Source organism: Triticum urartu, chromosome 6A (assembly GCF_056163025.1).
Source record: "Triticum urartu cultivar PI428250 chromosome 6A, HENAU_Tu73, whole genome shotgun sequence".
Taxonomy (NCBI): Eukaryota; Viridiplantae; Streptophyta; class Magnoliopsida; order Poales; family Poaceae; genus Triticum; species Triticum urartu.
Window position 1 is genome coordinate 43866159 of NC_141878.1, and position 13251 is coordinate 43879409.

Sequence of the window (13251 nt, forward strand, 5' to 3'; positions counted from 1 at the left end):
GCAAGATATTCCCAAGACGGCTTTCAAGACAAGCTTTGGTTCATATGAATACACGGTCATGTCTTTTGGCCTCGTCAACGCTCCTCCAACGTTCTCTCGCATGATGAACTTCATCTTCAACGCCTACACCAATGACTTCGTTTTGGTCTATCTCGACGACATTCTGGTTTTCTCGAAGAACAAGGAAGATCATGCCAAGCACTTGCGTTTGGTGCTTGATAAGCTCAGAGAACACAAGTTCTACGCCAAGTTCTCCAAGTGCGAATTTTGGCTTGATGAGGTTATTTATTTTGGTCATATCATCTCTGCCAAGGGCATTGCGGTGAATCCTGAGAAGGTGTCTGCAATTGTGAATTGGGAACCACCTTAGAACGTGAAGCAACTCCGTAGCTTCCTCCATCTCGCAAGCTACTGTCGAAGATTCGTTGAAAACTTTTCTAAGATCACGAAGCCTCTCTCAAATCTTCTCCAGAAGCACGTCAAGTACGTTTGGTCTCCGGAATGTGACATTGCTTTCAACACTTTGAAAGAGAAATTGGTCACTGCTCCAATTCTGACTCCTCCTGATGAATCCAAGCCGTACGAGGTCTTTTGCGATGCCTCTCTCCAAGGTCTTGGCGCAGTGTTGATGCTAGAGAAGAAAGTTGTGGCTTATACCTCTCGCCAGTTGAAGCCCAACGAGAAAAACTACCCCACTCATGATCTCGAGTTGGCGGCAGTTGTGCATGCTCTTTTGACTTGGAGACATCTCTTATTGGGAAGAAAAGTGGACATCTTCACTGACCACAAGAGTCTCAAGTACATCTTTACTCAGCCTAATCTCAACCTCAGGCAAACTCGATGGGTCGAAATGATTCAAGGGTATAATCCGAGTATCGAGTATACTCCAGGCAAGGCCAATGTGATTGCTGACACATTGAGCAGGAAGGCTTACTGCAACAGTCTTATTCTCAAGCCTTATCAACCCAAGCTTTGTGAAGCTTTCCGCAAACTTAATCTGCAAGTTGTTCCTCAAGGTTTCCTCGCCAACCTTCAAGTCTCTCCTACCTTGGAAGACCAGATTCACCAAGCTCAGCTTCTTGATGCTATGGTGAAAAAGCTGAAGATTGGGATTGCCAAGAGTCAATCCAAGTACAAGTGCTACCGCCTTGATGACAAGGACACTCTCTTCTTCGAGGATCGTATTGTTGTGCCCAAAGGTGACCTCCGTAAAGTGATCATGAACGAGGCTCACAATTCTCTCCTCTCCATCCACCCTGGGAGCACGAAGATGTACCAGGACCTCAAGCAAGCTTATTGGTGGACTCGAATGAAGCGCGAGATTGCTCAGTTCGTCAATGAATGTGATGTCTGCAGAAGAGTGAAGGCAGAACACCAAAGGCCAGCTGGTCTCCTCCAACCTCTTGCCATTCCAGAATGGAAGTTTGACCACATTGAGATGGACTTCGTGACTGGGTTTCCAAAGTCCAAACGTGGCAATGATGCTATATTCGTTGTCATCGACAAACTCACTAAAGTGGCTCACTTTCTGCCTATCAAAGAGTCTATCACTGCAGCTCAATTGGCGGAGCTCTATACCTCTCGAATTGTCTCTCTGCACGGTATTCCACAAGTGATCTCTTCAGACCGTGGCAGCATCTTTACCTCCAAGTTTTGGGATTCTTTTTAGAAGGCCATGGGCACCAACATCCGCTTCAGTACAGCTTTCCATCCTCAAACTAGCGGTCAAGTCTAGCGTGTCAACCAGATTCTTTAAGATATGCTCAGGGCTTGTGTGATCTCCCTCGGCATGGAGTGGGAGGATTGTCTTCCTTATGCTGAATTCTCCTACAACAACAGTTTTCAAGCAAGTTCGGGCAAGGCCCCATTTGAAATTCTGTATGGCAGGAAGTGCCGTACCCCTCTCAACTGGTCTGAAACCAGTGAACGTGAGCTTTTGGGTAATGACTTAATCACAGAGGCAGAGGAAATGTGCGAAGTCGTTCGAGATAACCTCAAAGCAGCCCAATCCCGCCAGAAGAGCTACTATGATAGTAAGCACCATGATTTGGCTTTCGTGATCGGAGATCATGTTTACCTCTGCGTCTCTCCAATGAAAGGTACTCATCGCTTCGGTATCAAAGGGAAGCTTGCCCCGAGATACGTGGGACCTTTCAAGATCGTCAGCAAGAGAGGCGATCTCGCCTATCAACTCGAGCTTCCTTCAAACTTTGCAAATGTTCACGACGTGTTCCATGTCTCTCAGCTCCGAAAGTGCTTCAAGACTCCTGCCCGCACCGTCAACTTCGAGGACATTCAGCTCCAAGAAGATCTCTCTTATCGTGAGCGCCCCGTTGCTATTCTTGAAGAGACTGAATGCAAGACTCGCAACAAGTCAATCAAATTCCTCAAAGTCAAGTGGTTACACCATTCCGACCGTGAAGCTACCTGGGAACACGAGGATCACCTCCGTTCTGAGTACCCGGCGTTCTTTCAGTCCTAGATCTCGGGACGAGATCCTCTCATAGTGGTGGAGTGTTGTAACACCCCGGATATGATTTGCCTAATATGTAATCCAAGTCTTGCCGTTTCCGGCGTTAAGTTATTTTATTTTCTCGGGTTCGGGTTTTTGTCTCCATGTGTTGTTGTCGTTGTCATGCATCTCATATCATGTCATCATGTGCATTGCATTTGCATATGTGTTCATCTCATGCATCCGAGCATTTTCCCCGTTGTCCGTTTTGCATTCCGGCGCTTCGTTCTCCTCCGGTGGCCATTTCTACCTTTATTTTGTGTGTGGGGATTAAACATTTCTGGATTGGACCGAGACTTGCCAGGCGGCCTTGGTTTACTACCGGTAGACCGCCTATCAAGTTTCGTACCATTTGGACTTCGTTTGATGCTCCAACAGTTAACCGAGGGACCGAAAAGGCCTCATGTGTGTTGCAGCCCAACACTCCTCCAATTTGGTCCAAAACCCACCAAAACCCTCTCCATCATCTAGAGCATTCGATCACGATCGCGTGGCCGAAAACCGCACCTCATTTAGACTCTCCTAGCTCCCTCTATGCCTATTTAAAGACACCCCCAAAAATCTCCTCCTCCTTCCCCCGAAAACCCTAAATCCATCTCCACCCACCGCCGCCGAACAAAACCACCGCCGATGGACGTGTCCGGTCCGCCCACCGACGCCACGTGGCAGCCGCCGATTGGGTCGCGCCGCCGCCCCACTTCGCCATCGCCGCCGGCCTGGGAGGCCCAGGAGGGGCCCCCGAGGCCCGTTGTCTCGCGCCGCCGCCCGGGGCCATCTTCCCCGCTGCCGGCCACCCCACGGGACTTCCCTCCGCCACCCGTCGCCCTCACCGGCACGCGCCGCCCCGGCTGCCGGTGCCCGCCGCCTCGGCCGCCGCGCCCGCGCCGCCACCCTGCCGCCTCGGCAAGCTCCGGCGGGCACCGTCCAGCGCTTCCTCCTTCCCCGCCGGCCTCTCTCCGACAAGCTCAAGATCCAATCTCCGGCGAGGATGAACCTCGTAAAGCGTGCCGGCCGGATATAGATCTGAGATTCGTCTCGGGTTGACTTTCTATCCCCGAAACCCTAATTATTTGCTCATGTTCATCATGTCGTAACTTTGCAGCCGTAACTCCGTTTTGGGCATATAGCATATCAAAATGTTCGTCTCAGAGAGCACATCATTTCATCTCACTGCATCATTTTCATTTGAGTTCATCTTGATGCCCTAAATGCTGTTGAAAGAGTGCTATTTGAGATAATTGTCAGATCTGCTGCTCCAATTAGATATTTGTCATTTTTGCCATGATTATTGTGTGCATGATATGCCCATGAGCTCTACATGTGTTTTTCCATCTATCCAGAGGTGCAACCCATGTATTTTTGTGATGTGTGTGGTGTCTAGCACAAGCTTGCAAAGTGGAGCATTCGTTAATGCTGATTTCAGGGACTTAGCATTTGCACTAAGTCATTGAGCTGTTTATCTCAATATGCCATATGTTCATGTTGTTTCCTAGTGATCCGTGCCTCTTTTGAGGATGATCAGTAAGGATGTTTTGTTAATCTTGTAGTGCTCTATCCATCCATGTCTTTGTTTGCCATTATGGAGTACCCTACCTTGAGTCAGTCGAGCTCTACTTTTGTCATTTCGTGAATCTGGGCAGATCGTCTACTTGTTAGCGATTTTGCCGAGGATGTTGTAGTGGATTCGTGCATGCTATGTTATTGTTCTTGCCATTTCTAGCTTGTATTTTGTGTATTCTTGATGGGTGTATGCTTAGTTTGTCATGACTTGCTCTGTAGTGAGAGCATCGAGCTCGTAAACATGCCTACTTGATATCTGTTTCAGCATGCTCCAATTTTCACTAAGTCTGAGATCTGATTATGTTTTTGCCATGTTCACATGCTTGCAAATGTATTTTCTGATCCCTTTTGGCTCAAGGTCACTAAGAGACTTTTGTTAAGCTCTTTTAGTAGCTCCATTTCATGCTTTAATTTGCCATGTTCAGGTCCTGTAGCATATAGTTTTCATGCTCCAAAGTGGGCTACCTGATCTGAAATTCCAGACAAGTGTTGATTTCACTAAGTCTGAAATCTGTTTACCAAATGCATTTTTGCCTTGCTTGTTTGAACCTGTTAATGGATGAATTGTCCGTAGCTCAGTGCTAGTATTTTGTTAAGCATCATGAGTGGATCCCTGCCATGTATTTTGTTGCCATGTTTGAGTGCTGTAGCATATTCATCTTGTTGCATTTAGATGGCTACTTGCTGTAAATCGCAGAACATGGTCATATTTGAATTGCTTGCCATTTCCAAACCATAACTCCGATTCCGGTGATCTTTATATCGTTTTCAAGCATTTTTATCTCACCTTTCCAGTGGCACACTTGGATTTCCAGGTTGAGGCCAGGTTCATGCATTCCTCATCAAATCTTGCATATGCATCACATATTGCATCCCGCATAGCATACCATCTTTGCATCATATTGTTTGAGCCTTGCACGTGGTTGATTGTGTCCTTGTTGCTTGTTTGTCTTGTTTGGTTAGAGCCGGGAGACGAGTTCGCTAACGAGGAGCCCGTTGAGTTTGCTTTCGAGGATCCAGTCAACTCTGACAACTTTGCAGGCAAGATGATCATACCCTCGAAATCACTACTATCTTTGCTTTGCTAGATGCTCGCTCTTTTGCTATGCCTATGCTACGATGCCTACCACTTGATTATCATGCCTCCCAAGTTGCCATGTCAAACCTCTAACCCACCATGTCCTAGCAAACCGTTGATTGGCTATGTTACCGCTTTGCTCAGCCCCTCTTATAGCGTTGCTAGTTGCAGGTGAAGATTGGAGACCATTCCTTGTTGGAACATTATTTACTTGTTGGGTTATCATTATATTATTTTGTTATCTTAATGCATCTATATACTTGGTAAAGGGTGGAAGGCTCGGCCTCTCGCCTAGTGTTTTGTTCCACTCTTGCCACCCTAGTTTCCGTCATATCGGTGTTATGTTCCCGGATTTTTGCATTCCTTACACGGTTGGGTGATAATGGGGACCCCTTGATAGTTCGCCTTGATTAAAGCTTTTCCAGCAATGCCCAACCTTGGTTTTACCATTTGCCACCTAGCCTCTTTTTCTCTTGGGTTTCCGGAGCCCGAGGGTCATCTTATTTAAACCCCCCCGGGCCAGTGCTCCTCTGAGTGTTGGTCCAACTTAGATCCCCTTGCAGCGCCACCTCGGGGAAACTCGAGGGCTGGTTTTAGTTGGACGGATTGCTTATCCGATTGTGCCCTGAGAACGAGATATGTGCAGCTCCTATCGGGATTTGTCGGCACATTCGGGCGGTGTTGCTGGATTTGTTTTAACTTGTCGAAGTGTCTTGTAGAACCGGGATACCGAGTCTGATTGGAATGTCTCGGGAGAAGGTCTATTCCTTCGTTGACCGTGAGAGCTTGTCATGGGCTAAGTTGGGACTCCCCTGCAGGGATTTTAACTTTTGAAAGCCGTGCCCGCGGTTATGGGCAGATGGTAATTTGTTAATGTCCGGTTGTAGATAACTTGAACCTTAACTTAATTAAAATGAATCAGCTGTGTGAGTTATCGTGATGGTCTCTGCTCGGCGGAGTCCGGGAAGTGAACATGGTGTTGGAGTAATGCTTGCCGCAGGATGCCCTCTAGTTACTCGCTCGCGCTTTGCCTCCTCTTCTCGCTCTCTTTTGCGAACAAGTTAGCCACCATATATGCTAGTCGCTTGCTGCAGCTCCATATATTTTTCCTTGCCTTACCTATTAAGCTTAAATAGTCTTGATCGCGAGGGTGCGAGATTGCTGAGTCCCTGTGGCTCACAGATTACTTCCAAACCAGATGCAGGGCCCGATGATTCCGTTCCAGATGATGCGCTTGAGCTCAAGTGGGAGTTCGACGAGGACTCACGCCGATTCTATGTGTCTTTCCCTGATGATCAGTAGTGGTGCCCAGTTGGGGTGATCGGGACCGTGTCGCTTGTTGGGTTTATCTTTCATTTTAGTGTCCTAGTTGGGCCATGAGTGTTTGAATGTTGTAATGCTATTTATGTACTTTGATTGACGTGGCGAGTGTAAGCCAACTATGTATCTCCCTTTTATTATCTATATTACATGGGATGTTGTGAAGATTGCCTAACTTGCGACATTGCTTCCAATGCGGTTATGTCTCTAAGTCGTGCCTCGACATGTGGGAGCTATTGCCGCATCAAGGGCGTTACACAGAGTAACGCCTTAAGCAAGATGACATGATGTAGAGAGATAAATTCATGCAATATGAAATAAACCCCATCTTGTTATCCTTGATGGCAACGATACAATACGTGCCTTGTTGCCCCTTCTGTCACTGGGTAAGGACACCGCAAGATCGAACCCAAAGCTAAGCACTTCTCCCATGGCAAGAACTACCAATCTATTTGGCCAAACCAAACGGATAATTCGAAGAGACTTGCAAAGATAACCAATCATACATAAAAGAATTCAGAGAAGATTCAAATATTATTCATAGATAGACTTGATCATAAACCCACAACTCATCGGTCTCAACAAACACACCGCAAAAAAGAAGATTACATCGAATAGATCTCCACGAGAGAGGGGGAGAACTTTGTATTGAGATTCAAAGAGAGAGAAGAAGCCATCTAGCTACTAACTATGGACCCGAAGGTCTGAGGTAAACTACTCACACTTCATCGGAGAGGCTATGATGATGTAGAAGCCCTCCGTGATGACGACCCTCTTCCGGCGGAGTTCCGAAACAGGCCCCAAGATGGGATCTCGTGGATACAGGAAGTTGCGGCGGTGGAATTAGGTTTTTGGCTCCTGTTCTGATCGTTTGGGGGTATGTGTGTATATATAGGAGGAAGGAGTACATCGGTGGAGCAACGAGGGGCCCACGTGGCAGGGGGCGCGCCCTAGGGGGGCGCCCCCCACCCTCGTGACCGCCTCTTTTGTTCCTTGGAGCAGGGTCCAAGTCTCCTGGATCACGTTCGGTGAGAAAATCACGTCCCCGAAGATTTTATTCCGTTTGGACTCCGTTTGATATTCCATTTCTTCGAAACACTAAAATAGGCAAAAAAACAACAATTCTGGGCTGGGCCCCCGGTTAATAGGTTAGTCCCAAAAATAATATAAAAGTGGAAAATAAAGCCCAATATAGTCCAAAACAGTAGATAATATAGCATGGAGCAATCAAAAATTATAGATACATTGGAGACGTATCATTGAGAAACTCACACAATGGTAGAACTGGAGGCGTCTGCACATCGACCCATATGTCTCTATTACCTTCAATATCATCTTCCGGACGAATATCAAAGGTGATAACCATATTAGGCTCAAATGCATAAGCCTTGCATAGTGCTTGCCAAGTTTTGCATTCAAAATAGGTGTATGTGTCTGCATTGTATAATTTGACGTTGAAGGTATAACCATGCTCGGTCTTCAAGTAAACTCTTTTTACCTCCATAGTTTCGTTAGGACTGAAACCTATCTTATCCAAGACAAAAATTCTTGCATGGAAGGGGATACGCTAGTAGAATAGTGAAAAATTAAAATTAAAAGTTGAAGCAAATGAAGCATAAGTCATGCTTAATTACGAAAAGAGACTTGTCATTGTGACTTACTGTATCCACTTCGAAGTTCTCATCCAGCTTGATGCTGAAGCGTCTATCATCAACTAGAAAATTTCTGCCGCACAGGCCACGCTGGTCTTCGCAGTATTCGCACATAATGAAATCGTGTTCGTCGTCAGACGACATTCCTATGATCATAGGTGAAACATTAGACACTTATTAATTCTATTAATTCAACTAATTCTGTTAATTCAACTAGTTTAACTAATTAAGTGAACTAATTCAACTAAGCACTTACGAAAAATATACCTAAATAAAGTAGCTCAACTAATTCAACTAACTAGTTCAACTAATTAATTCAACTAATTCAACTAAACTAGTTCTATTAATTTTCTTACTAAAAATAAGGTAGCTAGTTCTATATAATAAAATGTTAATTAGATAATCAAATCTCATATAACTCAATTAAATATATATCTAACATATAATTTATATCTAATTCATCTAACATTTGACATTAATATCTAACATATGTTCATATATAGGTGAAACATTAAACACTTACTAGTTCTATTAATTCAACTAAATAAACTAGTTCTATTAATTCAACTAAGCGTTTACTAAAAATAAACTAGTTCTATTAATTTCTTACAAAAATAAAGTAGGTAGTTCTATATAGTAATATTTTGATTAGATCATCAAATCTCATATACCTAAATTTTCTTACTAAAAATAACTAGTTCTATTAATTCAACTAATTCAACTAAGAATTTACTAAAAATAAACTAGTTCTATTAATTTTCTTACTAAAATATATAAAGTAGCTATATATAGTAATATTTTAATTAGATCACCAAATCTCATATACCTAAATTTTTTTACTAAAAATAAACTAGTACTAATTCAACTAGCTAGTTCAACTAAGCATTTACTAAAAATAAACTAGTTATATTAATTCAACTAGTTCAACTAAACATAAAAAATTCTATAACTAAAATTTATAACTAAAAAACTAAAAAACAATGTGTGTGTGTGGACATGGCGGCCGGGGCAGGATCTCACCGGCGACGGGGACGGCGACTGGCGGCGCCGACGGGGATGGTGACGACGGGGATGGCGACGACGGGGATGGGGACGGGGCGGCGACAACGGGGACGGGCCGGGCGGGGACGATGGGACAACTGGACGACGGGGCGGGGCGCGGCGACGGGGACGGGGACGGCCGGGGGCAGCGACGGGACAGAGGAGAAGAAGCAGATGAGAAACTGAATTTTTTTGAAGTGTTTTCTTGTATAGGATGGGCCCTTAGTACCGGTTGGAGCCACCAACCGGTACTAAAGGCCAACTTTGGCCAGGCCAAGAGGCGGGAAGAGCACCCTTTAGTACCGGTTGGAGCCACCAACCGGTACTAAAGACCACCCTTTAGTACCGGTTCGAGCCACCAGCCGGTACTAAAGGTTGTGCGCTGCCACCCGCGGTGCACAAAGTTTAGTCCCACCTCGCCGGGTGAAGGTCAGCCACACTGGTTTATAAACCCAGCCGCGGCTGCCCTTTCGAACTCCTCTATAAAGCAGGCTTCTGGGCCTAACTAGGGCGCGCTGCCCTGTGAGTCTGCTGGGCCTTATGGGCCTGAAATTGCACACCGTGGTCTAGCAGGCCCACAAGGCAGCGATCCAAATTTTTTATATTTTTTTCTTTTCTGCTTTATTTTTTCTTCTATTTATTTCTGAGTAGTTTTATTCTTTTCTGCTATATTTATTTCTGAGTAGTTTTTTATATAGTTTTTTTCTGCTATAGTTTTTTTCTTTTCTGTTATATTTTTCTTCTATTTATTTCTGAGTAGTTTTTTATATAGTTTTTTTCTTTTCTGCTATAGTTTTTTATATAGTTTTTTTCTTTTCTGCTATATTTATTTTCTTCTATTTATTTCTGAGTAGTTTTTTATATAGTTTTTTTCTTTTCTGCTGTATAATTAGATAAATGACTGAAAAATAGCAAATGATGTCAGAACATGTTGGAAATTGATGACGTCGCTTTGAATGTTGCATACTGAACACAAAAGAAGTCCGGAGTTCAAATAAATTTAAAAAATATTGAAGTGCCCGTGTAACAGATGAGTTCTCGTCCGTTCCCCTGATACTCTGAAAGAGATTGTCCAGTTTGTACACGAAGTGCGTCCAATTTTTGCCGTGACCCTCCCTACTCTTTCGCACATGCTATGCGGGTGAAATGATGATACCATGCCAAGTGTCAACATTTTCATAGTTCATTTTGTAGTGATTTTCAATTTCACGGTCATTTAGCTCTCTAAACAATTAGGTAAATGACTGAAAAACATCAAATGATGTCTGAACATATTGGAAATTGATGACGTCGCTTTTAATGCTGCATACTAAACACACAAGAAGTCCGGAGTTCAAATAAGTTTAAAAAACATTGAAGTGCCCATGTAACAGATGAGTTCTCGTCCGAAACCCTGATACTCCGAAAGAGATTGTCCAGTTTGTACACGAAGTGCGTCCAGTTTTTTCCGTGACCCTCTCTACTCTTTCGCACATGCTATGCGGGTGAAATGATGATACCATGCCAAGTTTCAATATTTTCACAGTTCATTTTGTAGTGATTTTCAATTTCACGGTCATTTAGCTCTCTAAACAATTAGGTAAATGACTGAAAAACAGCAAATGATGTCAGAACATGTTGGAAATTGATGATGTCGCTTTGAATGCTGCATACTGAACGCAAAAGAAGTCCGGAGTTCAAATAAGTTTAAAAACATTGAAGTGCCCATGTAACAGATGAGTTCTCGTCCGAAACCCTGATACTCCGAAAGAGATTGTCCAGTTTGTACACGAAGTGTGTCCAGTTTTTGCCGTGACCCTCTCTACTCTTTCCCACATGATATGCGGGTGAAATGATGATACCATGCCAAGTTTCAATATTTTCACAGTTCATTTTGTAGTGATTTTCCATTTCACGGTCATTTAGCTCTCTAAACAATTAGGTAAATGATTGAAAAACAGCAAATGATGTCAGAACATGTTGGAAATTGATGATGTCGCTTTGAATGCTGCATACTAAACACACAAGAAGTCCGGAGATCAAATAAGTTTAAAAAACATTGAAGTGCCCATGTAATAGATGAGTTCTTGTCCGAAACCCTGATACTCTGAAAGAGATTGTCCAGTTTGTATACGAAGTGTGTCCAGTTTTTGCCGTGACCCTCTCTACTCTTTCGCACATGCTATGCGGGTGAAATGATGATACGATGCCAAGTTTCAACATTTTCACAGTTCATTTCGTAGTGATTTTCAATTTCACGGTCATTTAGCTCTCTAAGCAATTAGGTAAATGACTGAAAAGCAGCAAATGATGTCAGAACATGTTGGAAATTGATGACGTCGCTTTGAATGCTGCATACTGAACACACAAGAAATCCGGAGTTCAAATGAGTTTAAAAAACATTAAAGTGCCCATGTAACAGATGAGTTCTCGTCCGAAACTCTGATACTCCGAAAGAGATTGTCCAGTTTGTACACGAAGTGCGTCCAGTTTTTGCCATGACCCTCTCTACACTTTCGCACATGCTATGCAGGTGAAATGATGATACCATGCCAAGTTTCAACATTTTCACAGTTCATTTCGTAGTGATTTTCAATTTCACGGTCATTTAGCTCTCTAAACAATTAGGTAAATGACTGAAAAACAGCAAATGGTGTCAGAACTTGTTGGACATTGATGACGTCGCTTTGAATGCTGCATACTGAACACACAAGAAGTCCGGAGTTCAAATAAGTTATTAAAACATTAAAGTGCCCATGTAACAGACGAGTTCTCGTCCGAAACCCTGATACTCCGAAAGAGATTGTCCAGTTTGTACACGAAGTGCGTCCAGTTTTTATCGTGACCCTTTCTACTCTTTCACAAATGCTATGTGGGTGAAATGATGATACCATGCCAAGTTTCAACATTTTCACAATTCATTTCGTAGTGATTTTCAATTTCACGGTCATTTAGCTCTCTAAATAATTAGGTAAATGACTGAAAAACAACAAATGATTTCAAAACATGTTGGAAATTGATGACGTCGCTTTGAATGCTGCATACTGAACACACAAGAAGTCCGGAGTTCAAATAAGTTATTAAAACATTGAAGTGCCCATGTAACAGATGATTTCTCGTCCGAAACCCTGATACTCCAAAAGAGATTGTCAAGTTTGTACACGAAGTGCGTCCAGTTTTTGCCGTGACCCTCTCTACTCTTTTGCAAATGCTATGCGGGTGAAATGATGATACCATGCCAAGTTTCAACATTTTCACAGTTCATTTCGTAGTGATTTTCAATTTCACGGTCATTTAGCTCTCTAAACAATTAGGTAAATGACTGAAAAACAACAAATGATGTCAGAACATGTTGGAAATTGATGACGTCGCTTTGAATGATGCATACTGAACACACAAGAAGTCCGGAGTTCAAATAAGTTATTAAAACATTGAAGTGCCGATGTAACATATGAGTTCTCATCCGAAACCCTGATACTCCGAAAGAGATTGTCCAGTTTGTACACAAAGTGCGTCCAGTTTTTGCCGTGACCCTCTCTACTCTTTCGCACGTGCTATGCAGGTGAAATGATGATACCATGCCAAGTTTCAATATTTTCATAGTTCATTTCGTAGTGATTTTCAATTTCACGGTCATTTTGCTCTCTAAACAATTAGGTAAATGACTAAAAAACAGCAAATGATGTCCGAACATGTTGGGAATTGATGATGTCGCTTTGAATGCTGCATACTGAACACACAAGAAGTCCGGAGTTCAAATAAGTTATTAAAACATTGAAGTGCCCATGTAACAGATGAGTTCTCATCCGAAACCCTGTTACTCCGAAAGAGATTGTCCAGTTTGTACACGAATTGCGTCCAGTTTTTCCCGTGACCCTCTCTACTCTTTCGCACATGCTATGCGGGTGAAATGATGATACCATGCCAAGTTTCAACATTTTCACAGTTCATTTCATAGTGATTTTCAATTTCACGGTCATTTAGCTCTCTAAACAATTAGGAAAATGACTGAAAAATAGCAAAGGATGTCAGAACATGTTGAAAATTGATGACGTCGCTTTGAATACAGCATACTGAACACACAAGAAGTCCGGAGTTCAAATAAGTTA